The sequence below is a fragment of the Ciconia boyciana genome, chromosome 18 (genome assembly GCF_034638445.1).
Source record: "Ciconia boyciana chromosome 18, ASM3463844v1, whole genome shotgun sequence".
Taxonomy (NCBI): domain Eukaryota; kingdom Metazoa; phylum Chordata; class Aves; order Ciconiiformes; family Ciconiidae; genus Ciconia; species Ciconia boyciana.
Window position 1 is genome coordinate 846,545 of NC_132951.1, and position 13,456 is coordinate 860,000.

At 57.1% G+C, this 13,456-nt stretch overlaps 1 protein-coding gene across 2 annotated transcripts in view; it reads right to left on the minus strand.

Moving 5' to 3' along the window:
• Positions 1-13,241: 13,241 nt before the first annotated feature.
• The window catches only part of PBX3 (PBX homeobox 3), a 115,748-nt gene continuing 115,533 nt past the window's right edge, over positions 13,242-13,456 (minus strand). The window contains exon 9 of one of the 2 annotated variants that reach the window (XM_072883062.1): positions 13,242-13,456. This exon is cut by the window's right edge and continues 1,562 nt beyond it. The gene's annotated coding sequence lies outside the window, so the exon portion shown is untranslated. The other variant, XM_072883063.1, reaches the window with a different exon arrangement.

Here is a 13,456-nt window from a genome sequence, read left to right on the forward strand (position 1 = left end):
CATGTCCCGCACGGGTCCCTGCGAAGCGTGGGGCTCCAGAGCCCCCCGCCCCAGCTGGAAACGTGGGCTTGCCTCACTTGACGGCTTCCTCTCCTTCCTGCACGGCATTCCCGGGAAGCGGCTTGCTGAGCACCCGGTCCTGCTGCTACGCTAGCATGAGTATTATCGTCCGAAACATTTAAATCTGTGCTATTTTGAGTCTACAGTTATTCCAGCTCTCATGATGACTGATCAATGACCTGTCTCCGATTAATAAGACAAATTAGGGGAAGGGCATTCCTACAACAATGGCTGACGAGGGCCGCTGCATCCTGGGGTGCGCGCGTGGCTGCGGACAAAGGCAGGAAGCGGCGCCAGCGCCCAGCGGCCCTTGGGACTTCCCTTGCATGGGAGCTGCGCTTCTCCCCACCCACGTGCGCTTCCCTCCTGCACAGGTAGCACAGCCCGTGGCCTCACCGCTGCCCTTCTGCTGCCCTTCTCAAGGGAGGAGCCACAGCGCTCCCCCAAAATGCTATGGTCAAGGGCAGCGAGGCACGTACAGTACCTGCAGCCCCGTGCCCCAGGCAGTGCCTGCTCAGGGCACCCAGTGGGTTAGGTGGGACGTGCCGGACACAGGGGGAAACCGCCACCCTTGAGCTCGTGAACGCCAACAGCCCCTTGCAGCCTGCACGGAGGCCGCCAGCCGCTCCCCGCAGCCTCGGTGCTGCCCGTGACGCTCAGCACGGCTCCGTCCCCTCCGCCGCCCTCCCGCGCATCGGGCACCGCGCGGTCCGTGCTGTCCCCAGGGGCTGGTGCTGCCACCCCTCCCTCGGGCACACCCCGGCCCCCTCCCTGATGCCTCGTCCCTCCCATCCTGTTTTCCAGAGCCTAATTTTAGTTTTAATCGACTTAAGAGATGAGCTGAACTGATGTGGCTCTCCTTCTTTCAGAGGCAGGCTCCGGCAGTGCATGCCAATGGTGCGGCAGAAGAGCATTTCCTCTTGCCTCTCAGAACAGAGTAAGGGGCTGAGACTGGGGGTTCGCCGGGGACTCTCCAGGACGGATGCCCGTGCCCGCCGCAGGGCCCACAGGGGTCTGCCGCGGGCGGGTGCTGCTGCGTGGGGGCACAGCTGGGCTCGCCCACCGAACCCCGTTTGCATGCGCTGCCGTGGCTCCGGCACACGGCTTGGGAGGGCCTGAACTTCAGGCTGGCTGGAGGAAAATAAATGCGCACAACAGGCTGGCAAGAAACCTGTTGTCTGACACTTGTTTTCAAAGCCTGCCCTGAGCAGGCAGATTTAGGAGGCTGGGACCGGCGGTAGGAGGAAAGGACACCGGGCTGTGCCACCACGTGCCGGGCACTGGTCCCACGTGGATGCGGGGCGCAGGGTGCTGGCAGGCGGCGGGCGGCGGGCAGGAGCTCACCGCCGCCGTCCCGCAGCCGGGGTGAGCTGCCGCCCTCCCGCCTGCCTGAAGCCGCGGTGGGCAAGGCAGGCACGCTGGGGCTCTCTGCCGTGCGGCACCAGGGCTGTCCCACATCTGGTCTCCTGATTTTCCTGAGGGTCTATCTCCCCAAACAAGCAGCGACAGATACCTACAACTCAACTGCATCTAGAATAATACATGGCTCCTAACTGAATACAAGGCTGTAATTCAATCAAGATGTTCTGCTGACACTATAAACTGGGAAAGCAGCTCAAAGCAGCATGTATAAATGCCAGCAAAACCCCGAGACTGAATTACAGCTGTACTGTTGCGCCAGACACCGTCGTGGCTCAAACACAGGGGAACAAAGTCCCCTTTGTTAAACTAATTATTTTAATACTTATAAGGAAAGGACAGAAAGGACCTGTTAAATATTTACCGTTTCAGGCCTGTTCTTCGTAGGACATTTTTTCGCGTGTTGTTGATATAAGCTGTTATGTGCAGCAGTTAAATCTGCCTATAAAAACGGAAAGGTTTGAAGTGTGCATGACATATTTCAGGGGGACCGGGTGACTCAGGGGGTTGGTAATGGACCACGCAGCCTTTCACCTCTGGAGCGCTGGTTTGAATCCAAAAGCCATTACCATCTGGAGGTCGTTTGGCAGCATCCCTGTTAGGAGTCGGGCTGTTCTTGGTCCTAATGACCCAGCGCTCACGTGGTGAAAAGGTCCCCCATGCTGGCATGGTGCCTGGTCGTCCGGTCGGAGGGGCTAGGGAGGGCAGGGGAAGGGGCTCGAGCTCTCCCTGCCGCCTTCGGGAGCCCCCAGGACAAACACAGCCCCTCGCTCACCGGGGCCTCACGCTGCTGTGTCCGAAGGGACGGGAGAGCTCACGACACCCCAAAAAACAGCGAGCCCTCCGCATACCGGGAGGGGCCAGCCCGGGAGCACCAGAGCGGGGCAGCAGCTCTGGCAAGCGCCGGTGTCCCCATCCTGCCGCGGCCCCTGGGGAGCGGAGCAGGGGAGCCCCGCGTCCCATCGGCGTGGGCCAGTGCGCGGCATGGGGAGCTCGTCGTCAGAGGAGAGTTTGGAAAACCCGTTGCCACGGAAACAGCTCTGTTTGCCGCGCGGAAGAGCGTGCCGTGGTGCTCGGGCACTGCCACCCCGGCGAGGGCATCGCCGGCCGGAGGGAGACGCCGCTGAAACACGGAGAGGGAGAACAGGGGACGTGTCCAGCCAGTCTGGCACAGGCGGCACGCGGCACGCGTGGCTCGGGCAGAGGCTGCGCTGCTGGGAGGCTCCGGCAGGTCAGAATTACAGACCTGCAGGAAAGTGGCGGCAATGCCTGAAAGCGCCGGGGACGTGTCGTCACCCGCCTGGCAGCAGAAGAGGGGGACCCCAGCAGCTGAGCCCCCCTGGCTCCGAGCTGCTCCGCGGGTCCCTCGACACCCCTGTGTTAAAAGCAACACCTTCCTTGTCGAGCAGACCCCTCGCTTGGCCGGGCGGGCGCGGGCGGGCAGGCTGGCCGGGCGCTGCCGGAGCCCAGCGCTGCTCCGTGGGGCGGCTGCCACACGCTCCCGGCCACCCGGGCTCGGGGATTGCATCCCAGCGGTGGCACCGCAGCCTCCTGGTGACATCTCCCGACGGCTGGCCCTCTCCATGGAGATTAATGGAAAGCGTCTGCCCCCGATGGTGCTGCCGATTCGGTCTGGCTGGCTGCTAAGAGGAGGCCTCCGTCCCCAGCCCCCCGCAGGGAAAAGGCTTCATCGTCACCCCAAAAGGGACGGAGGCTTGGCAGCCCGCTGCTCGGCGTGGGGTTTTTCCTAAGGAGAAGCTCAAATTCTGTAGATCTCAGCAAAAACGGTGGGAAGAACTCAAATATGCAGAAAGCACTGATTTTCCACGTGGATGCATTGCCATTAGCCCTGCCCATTAATTAGAATAATGCTAATTGTTATGATAATGAAGATTATATACACTACTTCATATTTACTGAGATCGGAATTATTTAAAACAAACCCTTGCAAAAGCTGTGTGCTTTTATCAAAGCCAGTAATGTCTTAGATAACATTTTTAAATGCCAAATTTTCTATGAAAATGTATATTTATATCAACAAAATTAAATTTCGGCTTAAGCTTCTTATTATAAATAAAAGAAAATAAGTCAATAAAACAATAAATATCTGAATGAAGCAGAAATTATATCCAATTATATTTTCTTTAAAACCCAATTTATCTGCCAATATTTTCTTTAAATGCTCATGTTACTTTTTCACTTACTAACAATAAATGCCTGGATGCATTTCAAAGTGGTGCCTTTTCTATTATTTCATTTCCTGGAGTCCTCGGCTTGAAAGGACATTAATAGCACACTATAAATAAAAAAAAGTTACTTAAGGATTTACAGCTGAGGATTTCTATGGAAACAAACCGAAGAGGGGAGTTTGCATCAGCGTGGGGGCGGTGGATGGAAACAAAGAGCACTCGCTGAAAATAGAGAAGAAAGTTCGGCCGCCACATGGCAACCCCGGGGCCTCCTACCCGCGCCCGGGCTCTGCGTCCAGGGGTCACCCGGGGTGGCCGGGGCCGTGCGGGTGCCCCGACGCCGGTACGCCCGCCGGGAGCCGCGTGGGGCGTGGTGCTGCTTGGCACCGCAACGCCCGCGGCAGAGGGGCGGTTTGGGGTGCCGGGAGGGGGTTGCTGCCGACGCCCCTGCCCGTGCCCGAGAGGAGAGGCACGGCAAAGCCACAGGGACGGGCCCGCGCGCTGGGACGCTGCGGGACGCCACAGGACCCTGGGAAGCCGCAGGCTTGGGGCACCTCCTGTGCCCTCGCTGCCCGGGTCCCTGCTTGCCGGGCTCTGAGCGGCTGAGCATCAGCCGGCGATGAGGACCCACTCCGTTGCCAGCCCTCTGGCAAATGGGAAGCGGATTTCCAAGTGAGAGGGACCAAAATGACTTGCATAACATAGGAAACAATTCAACAATCAAAAAATCTTTCACCACTTAATAGGATTTTATAAATTGAATTATCTCTTTAAGCGCTGACAGTCCTAGCCTATCAATCAATTAAGGGATGCCAGGCTTGAGCCTACAGACTCACTCGGTGGGAGCGTGCAGCCGTCGGGGCACCTCGCTCTGTAACGGTCCCCCCGCACACCCCGTGAAGGCCGGGCGGTGCCGGGGCTGGGCGGGGGCTCCCCACGGCCCCGGTCCCACGGGACAGCCCTGCTCCAGCCCCGCCAGGCTGGGAAGCCCCGGCCTCCCGGTCGGGGCCACGTCTGGGACGCGAGGCGAGAGGCAGCACCCGAGGCCTCGCTGGAAGACGCGGGGTTGGCCGGGTCCCCCTCCCCGGTGTTGGCCCCCAGAAACAGACGGGCCCGTCGCCCAGAAGGGGGGCACGAGCAGGAGCCGGCAGCCTGCACTGCCAGCCCGGGCACCCGCCCCGGGCTCCGCACGGCTGCCTGCCAGGGAGACATCTCTGAAGGGCGCAGAAACGGGCTCTTCTCTCCACCACAAGCTCGCTGTAAACCCAGCGCCCCACGACACTTCTGCACGGGGTGTTGCCACCATTTGCCAACGTCTGAACCTGAGGTTCTATTTCCGCTGTCCTTGCTCGTGGCCAGCCCCAGCACGCTTGGTGCTTCACCATTGAATTACGAGCTGCAAAGAAGGATGAAAGAGCTCGTAAAGAAACATGTTATCCCGCCTTAATTACTTGTTATGGATATATTTTGCGGCTACAATGTCCTTCCAGTCCTTTATAACTGGTGTTTGTGGCAGCGCTGGGCAGTGGGCACCGCGGCACGGCCGTGAGGTCAGGCCGAGGGGGCCGAATCCAGCGCTCTTGTTTCTGGAGCTGGACAAACCCACGGACGGGCGCAGGGCCGGTGACCTCCTTGCCAGGAGTCCCGTCTTGTTGGTAACTTCCGTTTAGGTTTCTGCAATTTGCCTCTCCGCACTAAGTGTGTATTAATGCAGTAGGTGAAGCTTGCATTATTGATGGCGTGTAGGACCAGGTGTTCACAGACGAAAGGTTAGTTTATTAATCCACTGGGACACCTTATGAAAAACAAATTCAGGTAAACAACATATTTTTCTTGACTGCTTTTCAAGATTTAAGGCAGGGATCCTGTTCTCTGAGTCTCTTTGACGCATTTCCATTGCACTCTGTTATTACATTCTTCAAAAAAGAGAGATTGCTTCTCGTGCCACGTTCTGGGGAGAGAAAAACCTAATTGAATCTGCTGCCCGTGTGCGCTGGACAGCATCTCCTTCCCAGTTATGGATGTTCTTGAGAGTTACTAAAACACACGGTCAGGCCTATGTGGAAGACATTTTTCTGTTAGGGGCCTGCAGTACCAGCGCTGCGTCCCCTCCTCTCTCCACCTCGGGCAGCCCCTGCCCGCCATCCCCGTCCTCGCTGGTTTTGTGCCCCGCAGAGCCCGGCCCTCCCCATCCCACAGCCCTTTCTGCTCACCAGGAGCACGTTTCACTGCGGCCCTTTGTCTGCCAAGACGCGGTGGGGAGCAGACGGGTTTCCAAGTGAACCCTCCTTCGTGCCCCCTCCGGTGAGGAGCTGGGGTGCCGAGGGGCCCGAGGGGCCGGCACCGATGCTCCCCCCCCGCACCCCCGCAGTGCCCGGCAGCGCATCCCTCCCCTCCCAGCGCCGCCCCGGCGCCGCGGGCAGCCGGACTTGGCAGGGCAAAGCCGCCGATCCGGAGCCGGCCGGGTGCCCGGGCGCTGCCGGGGGGACCAGCTCACGCGCGGTGCCTCGGGTCCAGCGGGGGTGAGGTGGTGGCTCGTTTGGGGAGGAATCGGGCAGCGGAGTGCCAGGCACGGCGTGCGGCTGGCTCGGCCCCGCTGCCCTTTCCGTGTGCTTCTCATTTAACCTCGGAGCATGGTGCTCGGGAGAGAGAAATCCCTGTGCCCCGTGTATGACCACTGGAACTTGATTAAGCACTGAACTTTAATTAATTGACTGGCTTGGAGTAATAAGGTTTGCCGAATCACTTTGCCCAACGAAGAAGTGAATAGTTAATTTACATTAACTGTCAGGTGTGAGGGCTGCCATCGTGCAAACAGCCACTCTCCTCCACCCCCCCATCAATCAGGCGAGGTGCAGAGCACACGGGGCGTCTGGCCCCCATCACAGCCCCCGCGCTCCCTCCACCGCCGACATGCGCCCTGGCCCCCCCACGAAACCCCGGACCCGGGCCGGCGCCGCTGCAAGCGGGTGAAGCCGGACCGCTCAGCAACCCGCCCCGGCTGAGCCGACCGGGAGTCGCCTCTGCCCCCGCCGGGTGCCGGGGGCCCTCGGGGACCCCTCCCGCACCCCTCCGGCCACCGCACACCGGCGCTGCCGCTCGCCAGGGAGAGCGCGGGGGCAAGGCTTTGCCGTCAGTCACGCACGATGCACCGCTACTGGCATTTCACCGCCAGCAGTTGGGGAAGCTTTCCAAATGTCAGCTTTCCATCCAGTTCAATTATTTCCACCCCGCACCCGCGCGAATAAAGGTTACAAGGTAACTCGCCTCCGCCTGGCGCGTGCCACGGGGCCGAGCTGCGGTGGCCGGCGAGGAGACGCCCGTGTTGAAAACGCTTCCCGGCCGCAACGGGCCTGGAGCAGGAGGGCGAGACACCGGAGCACGTGCCCTGCCTGTTTCTTCAGCGTGCATCTCCTGCTCTTTAAATTGATTGGCACTTTCTATTTGAGGAAAAATGAGTTCTTAAAATTGAAATACTGGTTATTGTTATGGTAATACAGCGAGGCTGCGGCAGGAGAGATTTTAAGATACAAAAAAGGTTAGTGTAAATCAAGCGACTGATAGGTGAGTCTATATAAAGTACTCAGGACTAATGAGTTCAGAGGTATCTACGTATCGGGTCTGGCCCCCTTAATGCTGCTGATTCAAGCGGTGGGTGCAGGTAATAACCAAGATAACCTGAGGCCTCTGAGATCATTATTGCTTTATCACGTTTTGTATAAAATATTTTCGGCCTCATTTAGGATGTCAGCCTCTATCAAACGTTTCCTTGCATTAAGAGCGCGATGCATCCCTGCGGCGCCGGCGTACCGCGCACCCTTGCCGTCTGCCGGGGGAGAAGCGCTCGGGGCGCCCGGGAACCCTCTTAGGGGGACGCGGCGCTAAGCGGAAGATTTATGAATAATGTAACGAAAAAAGTACCGAGCCCATATTAGCGCAACATAGTGACTGATTCCCAACATATGTTATTGCTTTCTCTCATCTTTACCTGAAATTAGCAATTTAGAGTCCATACCTTTATTTGGAAAATAATAGTACACATGGAATTATAAAAGTTTAATACGCTCTCAGTAAAATGAAAAATGAGCGGTTATGATATTGTCTAACACTTTCAAATGTGTTTATTAATTCATGTTTTAAATCATAAGTTTCATTCTGCAGGAGAGTCATACACAGCAATAAGCAAGTTTTAAAATATTAATGAATAAACAATATTTCTCTATTGAAATATAACATGCTTCTTTGAACAATGTACCACCGGTAATAAATCACAACCAGCAGAAAATTGCATTTCATATTTAATACAACTTGAACTCTGCCTTTTTATAAATGATATCTTTTTTGTTTAATTGGCGTCAGTTCAGATCTAGCAGATTGCTAATAAAATTCTGGATTTCCATATTTAATGATGCGTGCTCTTTATGCTGAATTTTACCACAAAAAATGCAGCCTTTTATTATCCTAATAGATAGCGTTAATAGGTGATCTTGCATGATGAGCAACAGCCCCGTTCGCTCTCCCGAAGCCTCGCCTGGGCTCCCCAGCGGCGAGGGGCGAGGGAGGCAGCGCGCCGCCCGTGGGCACTGCCGGCAGAGCAGGGCAGGCCCCGGTGCCAGGCTCTCGCTCCTTGGCGCGGGAGCCGTGCCGGTGCCAGCGGAGCGCGTGCCGTCTGCCCCGCTCTGCCTCCCTGAAGGCGGCAGGGCTGGACGCGCTGGGGCCGGAGCCCGCACGCAGCTGTGCCTGCTCCCCTTTGGGCCTGCGCTCTTCTTCTGGAGAAGGGCACCCGCGCCTTGGCAGCAGCTCTCACCGGGCAAGCGGCTGGGTGGGCGGCCTCCGCTCCGGTGGGGAACAGCCACCACTGGAGATGCCTCGGAGCCCCGGCAAGGGGGGACCCCCGAGCCCCTCCAGGCACCCCCCTTCTCCCAGGCACCATCCCCGGAGCGCTGAGCGTGTCAGGGCGACAGGAGAAGGAGGAGGAGGAGGAGCAGGGCCCCTTCCCCACCGGGCGGGCAGTGGCTCAGGGCTGTGCTCCTCGGGGACACCCGCGGTCCCCCTCGCCCCCGAGGGGAGCCACCACCCGCCCCAGGAGAGGCGTCTGTCGTAGGCAGGGCATGGCCACGTGCGCCACGTACGCACCTACGGCACCCCGACACGAGCATGCACGTCTGCACCCATGTTAGTAGCCGCAGATATGAATGAAATTAATTGGTTTTAATTAGCCTGTGTAAACAAGATCCTTAAATTTGTTGCCACATGAGATTTTTGGCAGTCTCCAATAAATTAATCCTTTTTATTATATCAGTGACAGGGAGATGATCAAATAGGCTTTGATATAGATTTTGGGATTTATCACCTAGTAGCACTCTGATATGCTTGAACTTTTTTTCCTCCTGCTGCTGCTGGAGGCAAGAATGAGGCTACAAACAGCGTTTGCTTCAGAGCCTGCTCACGGGCGAAACGGGGGATTTGGCGACAAATGGATGGGGGACACCAGGGAAACTTTGAAGAAAAGTTTGTCTTCAGGATTTGTTGGGAAAGTAGAGTTTTCAGTGGGTAGGGTCATGCCGGGAGAGATGTGGGGGCAAGGGGGATCTTGTAACGAGGCACAGCAATTAGCGTGTCGTGCCAGCGCATCCTGCAGCCAGAGGCTGAGCTAAACCAGCAGCACGGTCCCTGGCTTCCCCTGCGACGCCAGGGCACACGGTGCCTTCACCCAGCCATTACTGCCCGCGAGCAGAGGATGGCGGCGGGGAGAGCTGGGCCCTGCAAGCCCCGGGGCGCGGGAGCTCTTGGGGCTGAGGCTGTGTCCCGCTGGAGCTGGCCGTCCCAGCCGCGCGTAGCTGGCGTTGCCAAACGTCCCTTTGCTGGCCGACACCGCGCGGCGTCCAGCGGGACAGCGCAGGGCAGGGACGATGGCGACTGTGGGAGCGACAGCCCCAGACCCGTGACCCGCGGCTCCCGGCCGAGCGGCTCTGCCCCCCCGGACCGGGACCAGCCCACGGCTGCCCGCCCGGCACGGTACGGCACAGAGCCGGCCCCGGGTTTTTCCCCACTGACTTGGATGCTGCTGCACTGCCCTCCAAGAGTGGTGTGTATGTGTAGCGGAGGACAGCACCCCGGGGCTTTTGGGCTGTGCTAAAAACTTGCATGGCCTTAGCAAGGGCAGCAGGAGCCTGTCAGCTGCCATTTCACGGCATCAGCAGCTACACCGAGACCTCCCGTGTTCATCCTGCAGTCTCAGCTTGTGCCCGCTTCTCTCGGCACTGGCTCCCCACTAGCCCGGTCTATGCACCTCTTTCCTCCCACCATGCCGAACCTGGGGGAGACGGGCTTCACCGGTGCTGCGGGACACCTCGGCAGGGCTGGTGCCTGCAGCAGATTTCTTGCTCTGGCACGTCACAGCCGATTTCCCGGGTACGGCTAGGACGCAGCCCAGCACCTACGGCTCGGCTGTCAGCAAAGGTTTTAAATGCCGGCCCCATCCTTCCCTGTCACCCGTTGCAGGGAGGAGTGAGCGGCTTTGTATTTCAGGTGCATGGGGAAAACAAATTCGGTGGCAGACCAGCTGCCCGGGCTGCCCAGTGTGCCCGCAGGAGGCAAGCAGCACCCACGTCCCGGCTGGAAAGCCCAGGAGACAATTTAGCAGCCACGCTGTCCCAGGCATCCCCTCCCCGCCGTGGGCGCGACGGCCGGGGAGCTGCTGCGCACAAAACCTTCTCCTGCTCTCCGCCACCAAGGGAAGGATAACTGGATGGGAATTCTAATCATATATTATATTACCGTGTCATATTAGACTAATAAAATCCTAATATGATACAGGAATGGGGAGCATATCATAACTCCTCTGTGGCTAATACAATGCATGCAATAAATCACTCCCAGGGCTTATCCTTAACAATTGTATCAGTGCTTTCTGTGTCATGCTGATAACTCAGTCCCTCTGATCTAATGGTTCACTTTTCTTCACAGTCCATATGGCAGTGACATTAAAGCTAATGAAATAAAATAAAATTTGCCAATCTTTGAAGAATTCCATTCTTTAAAAAGATGTATTTTATTAACACAAACTGGAAACATCTTCGGTTACTCAGAGTTATTTTTATCACATTGGAAATACATGGCACAGATATTGGCATCAGCATCTTACATCCGACTCGCGTGTGGTCTTTGCAAAAGACATCGCTACAGGATAACACCGCATCGTTCAGCCTAGCACATTTAACGCCAAGTTCGCATCGTCAGCAGAGATGCCCCCGCTGAGCCAGACCCACGGGCATGGGTTTTGCCGTGCCGGAAGGTCACAATCTCCCCGACTCGTCCCTTCCTGGGCTGAGGATCCCTCGTTGCATCCAAGGCCAGATACACAGGGAGCCAGGAGCTTGGCGTCTGGATGCCCGGGAGAGGAGATCATCACCTGCTTCGCTTTCGGCACACGAAGCTTTGCTTTTCTTCATGGGGCTGTGGGAGGGCTGCAGAGGCTGCTCCCGTAGCTCTGCGAGTCACAAACCCGGGTGTCTGCCGGAGCACCAGGCGCTGTTTGTCCCTGGCCGCGGTCCTTCTCACAACCCCTCCTGCAGGACACCCTGGCCACCGGCAGCTCCTTGGGGCAGTGGCCATGCCGCGGACCCCCTGGCCCAGGCGCAGAGCGGGTTGGATGGAGCCGGGGCTGGTCCCAAAAGTGGCTGCTCCGGCCGCGCGCAGGGGAGCACCGTGGGTCTCTCCTCCAGACATCCTCGCACCGGTCACAGCCCCATGATGCGCAGTGCGGCGATGACAGGGGCAAGCGCCTTCGTCAGGACGGTGCCAGGCACAGGAGACGGTGATTCCTGGGACCTGCTGCAAATCCCCCCGGCTGTTCCCGCTGTGCTCTGTGTGGGGTCTCCGGGCTGGCACCTCTCAGGGCCGGTGGGAGCCGCGGCCACGGGGCCGCAGTGGCTCCGGTCACGGTGATGCTTGCACGCGCCAGCAGCTCAAACCTGGGCACAGGGAATCAGGGTTGCGGACCGAGCAGTCCCCCGGGCGGGAGGGATGAGGGTCTCCTCCCCACGCCGGGACGGGCACGCGGCGCTGCGGCCCCCGACCGGGGTGCGTGCGCAGAGGAGGGATCTTTGCACGAGTCACTGTTCCTGCGCGAGGCTGTGACGGCCCTTCGGGGTGTAGCTACTGGGTGAAACACAATACCATCAACAGCATGATCCTAATACTGGTGCTCGCAGTAAACCTTTCTGATGTGTGATCAAGCCTCAAGGATAAGATGTTTATTATTTGCCATGTAACCACGTGGCTGTTCTCCAATGTAAGGAAAGGCCAAATTGCACTTGTAATTCAAAGGGACCCAAAGCCTTAATGCTGTAAAGAAGCACGCTAATGATGCCCAGCGGGCGCGGGGCATGCAAGTGCGGCCCAAAGGTTGTTGATGGCCTTCCTATGAACCTCCTCAGTGTGTGACAGGTCCTTGCCTGTGGCCAGCAGAGATGTGATCAAGATGAGGGACGTCTGTGTGTTCATTACGCTGCCTACGCCTCCACTGACACACTTTACATTTAAAATACTGTTTCCATTGAGCTGGAGCATAAACACTGAGCGTGTGGAGCTCCATTAGCAAATCGTTCGGTGCTTTGTCCTCCGCACACAGAAGTCTTCGGAAGTCCACGGTCCCCATCTGCCCCAACTCTCGTTAAGTGATAATGAAGGCTTTGCAATGCACGTCTAGTTATTTACTTATTTATTTAAATGCACCACCTGTAGTGAAAGAAGCAACGTTCAATTCTAAAACTGATCGAGAAGTCGTGTCTGCTCCACAAACCAAAGCAGAAGCAGTAACTGGTGCACGAGGGCACGCGGGATGCAGAGGGAGAAGAGTGTGGCCGCGGTCCTGGGGGTGAGAGCGGGTAAACAAAGGTATTTTACAAAATAACCTGATACAAGAATTGTTGATAAGAAAAGCTGACCCACAAGCTAATTGAATCATGCAAATAATCGTTTAGCCACCAAAACAACACCTAAAGGCTTCAAGAGCCGAGTGGAAAGGAAACGTGACGGGCAGGCGGCTCCGCCGCGCGCAGCTGGCCCAGGCTCCAGCCCAGCCCGGGCTCCAGCCTCGCGCGGGCTGGTAGTAGTGAGCGCTAGCCCTCCTCCTGCCTAGCTACGCTAACCCAAGTAGTAAGTAGTTATATTTATCAAAGACCATTTGCTGCAAGTGATTAACGTTAATTTGATTTCCTGTGAGTCAATTTCCTTGAGATATGGTAAATAGGCTATTACCTGTTATTGACCTTTACTTTATTAAAAAGATTTAACATTAGCATTTATATATATACGTCCTTCCAAAAAAGTTTTTTTAATAAAGAAAAATATTTTTATAATCACATTATACTTGCTAGCTGAGGCTGTAGTTCCAAAGTTAATGTTAAATAAAGATGGTAATTAAGAGTGAATACGATGATGATGTTGAAACTCATCTAAAGGACTGACCCCTGCCTTCGCCTCCACTTGGATTTTTGCTCCCGAGCAGAGCAGGGTGGAAGCGGAGGCAGGGGCTGGCGGGGGCTGCGGGGGGAAGCCCCTGCCCTGCCGGCGCCCGCTCCCGCTCCCGCTCCCTGCCAGCACGCACCTCTCCCAGGAGCTCCAGCCTCCTCCGGGCAAGAGGGCACCACGAGCTACCGGTGCTTAAAGAAACGCTCAGCTCCTGCCTGGCGACAGCTCGCGCTTCCGGTAGCCTCCTCATCTCCTAGGTCTGACTTAAACTGAGCAGGAAGAAATTACGTCAACGTTTGATCATGAAAGCA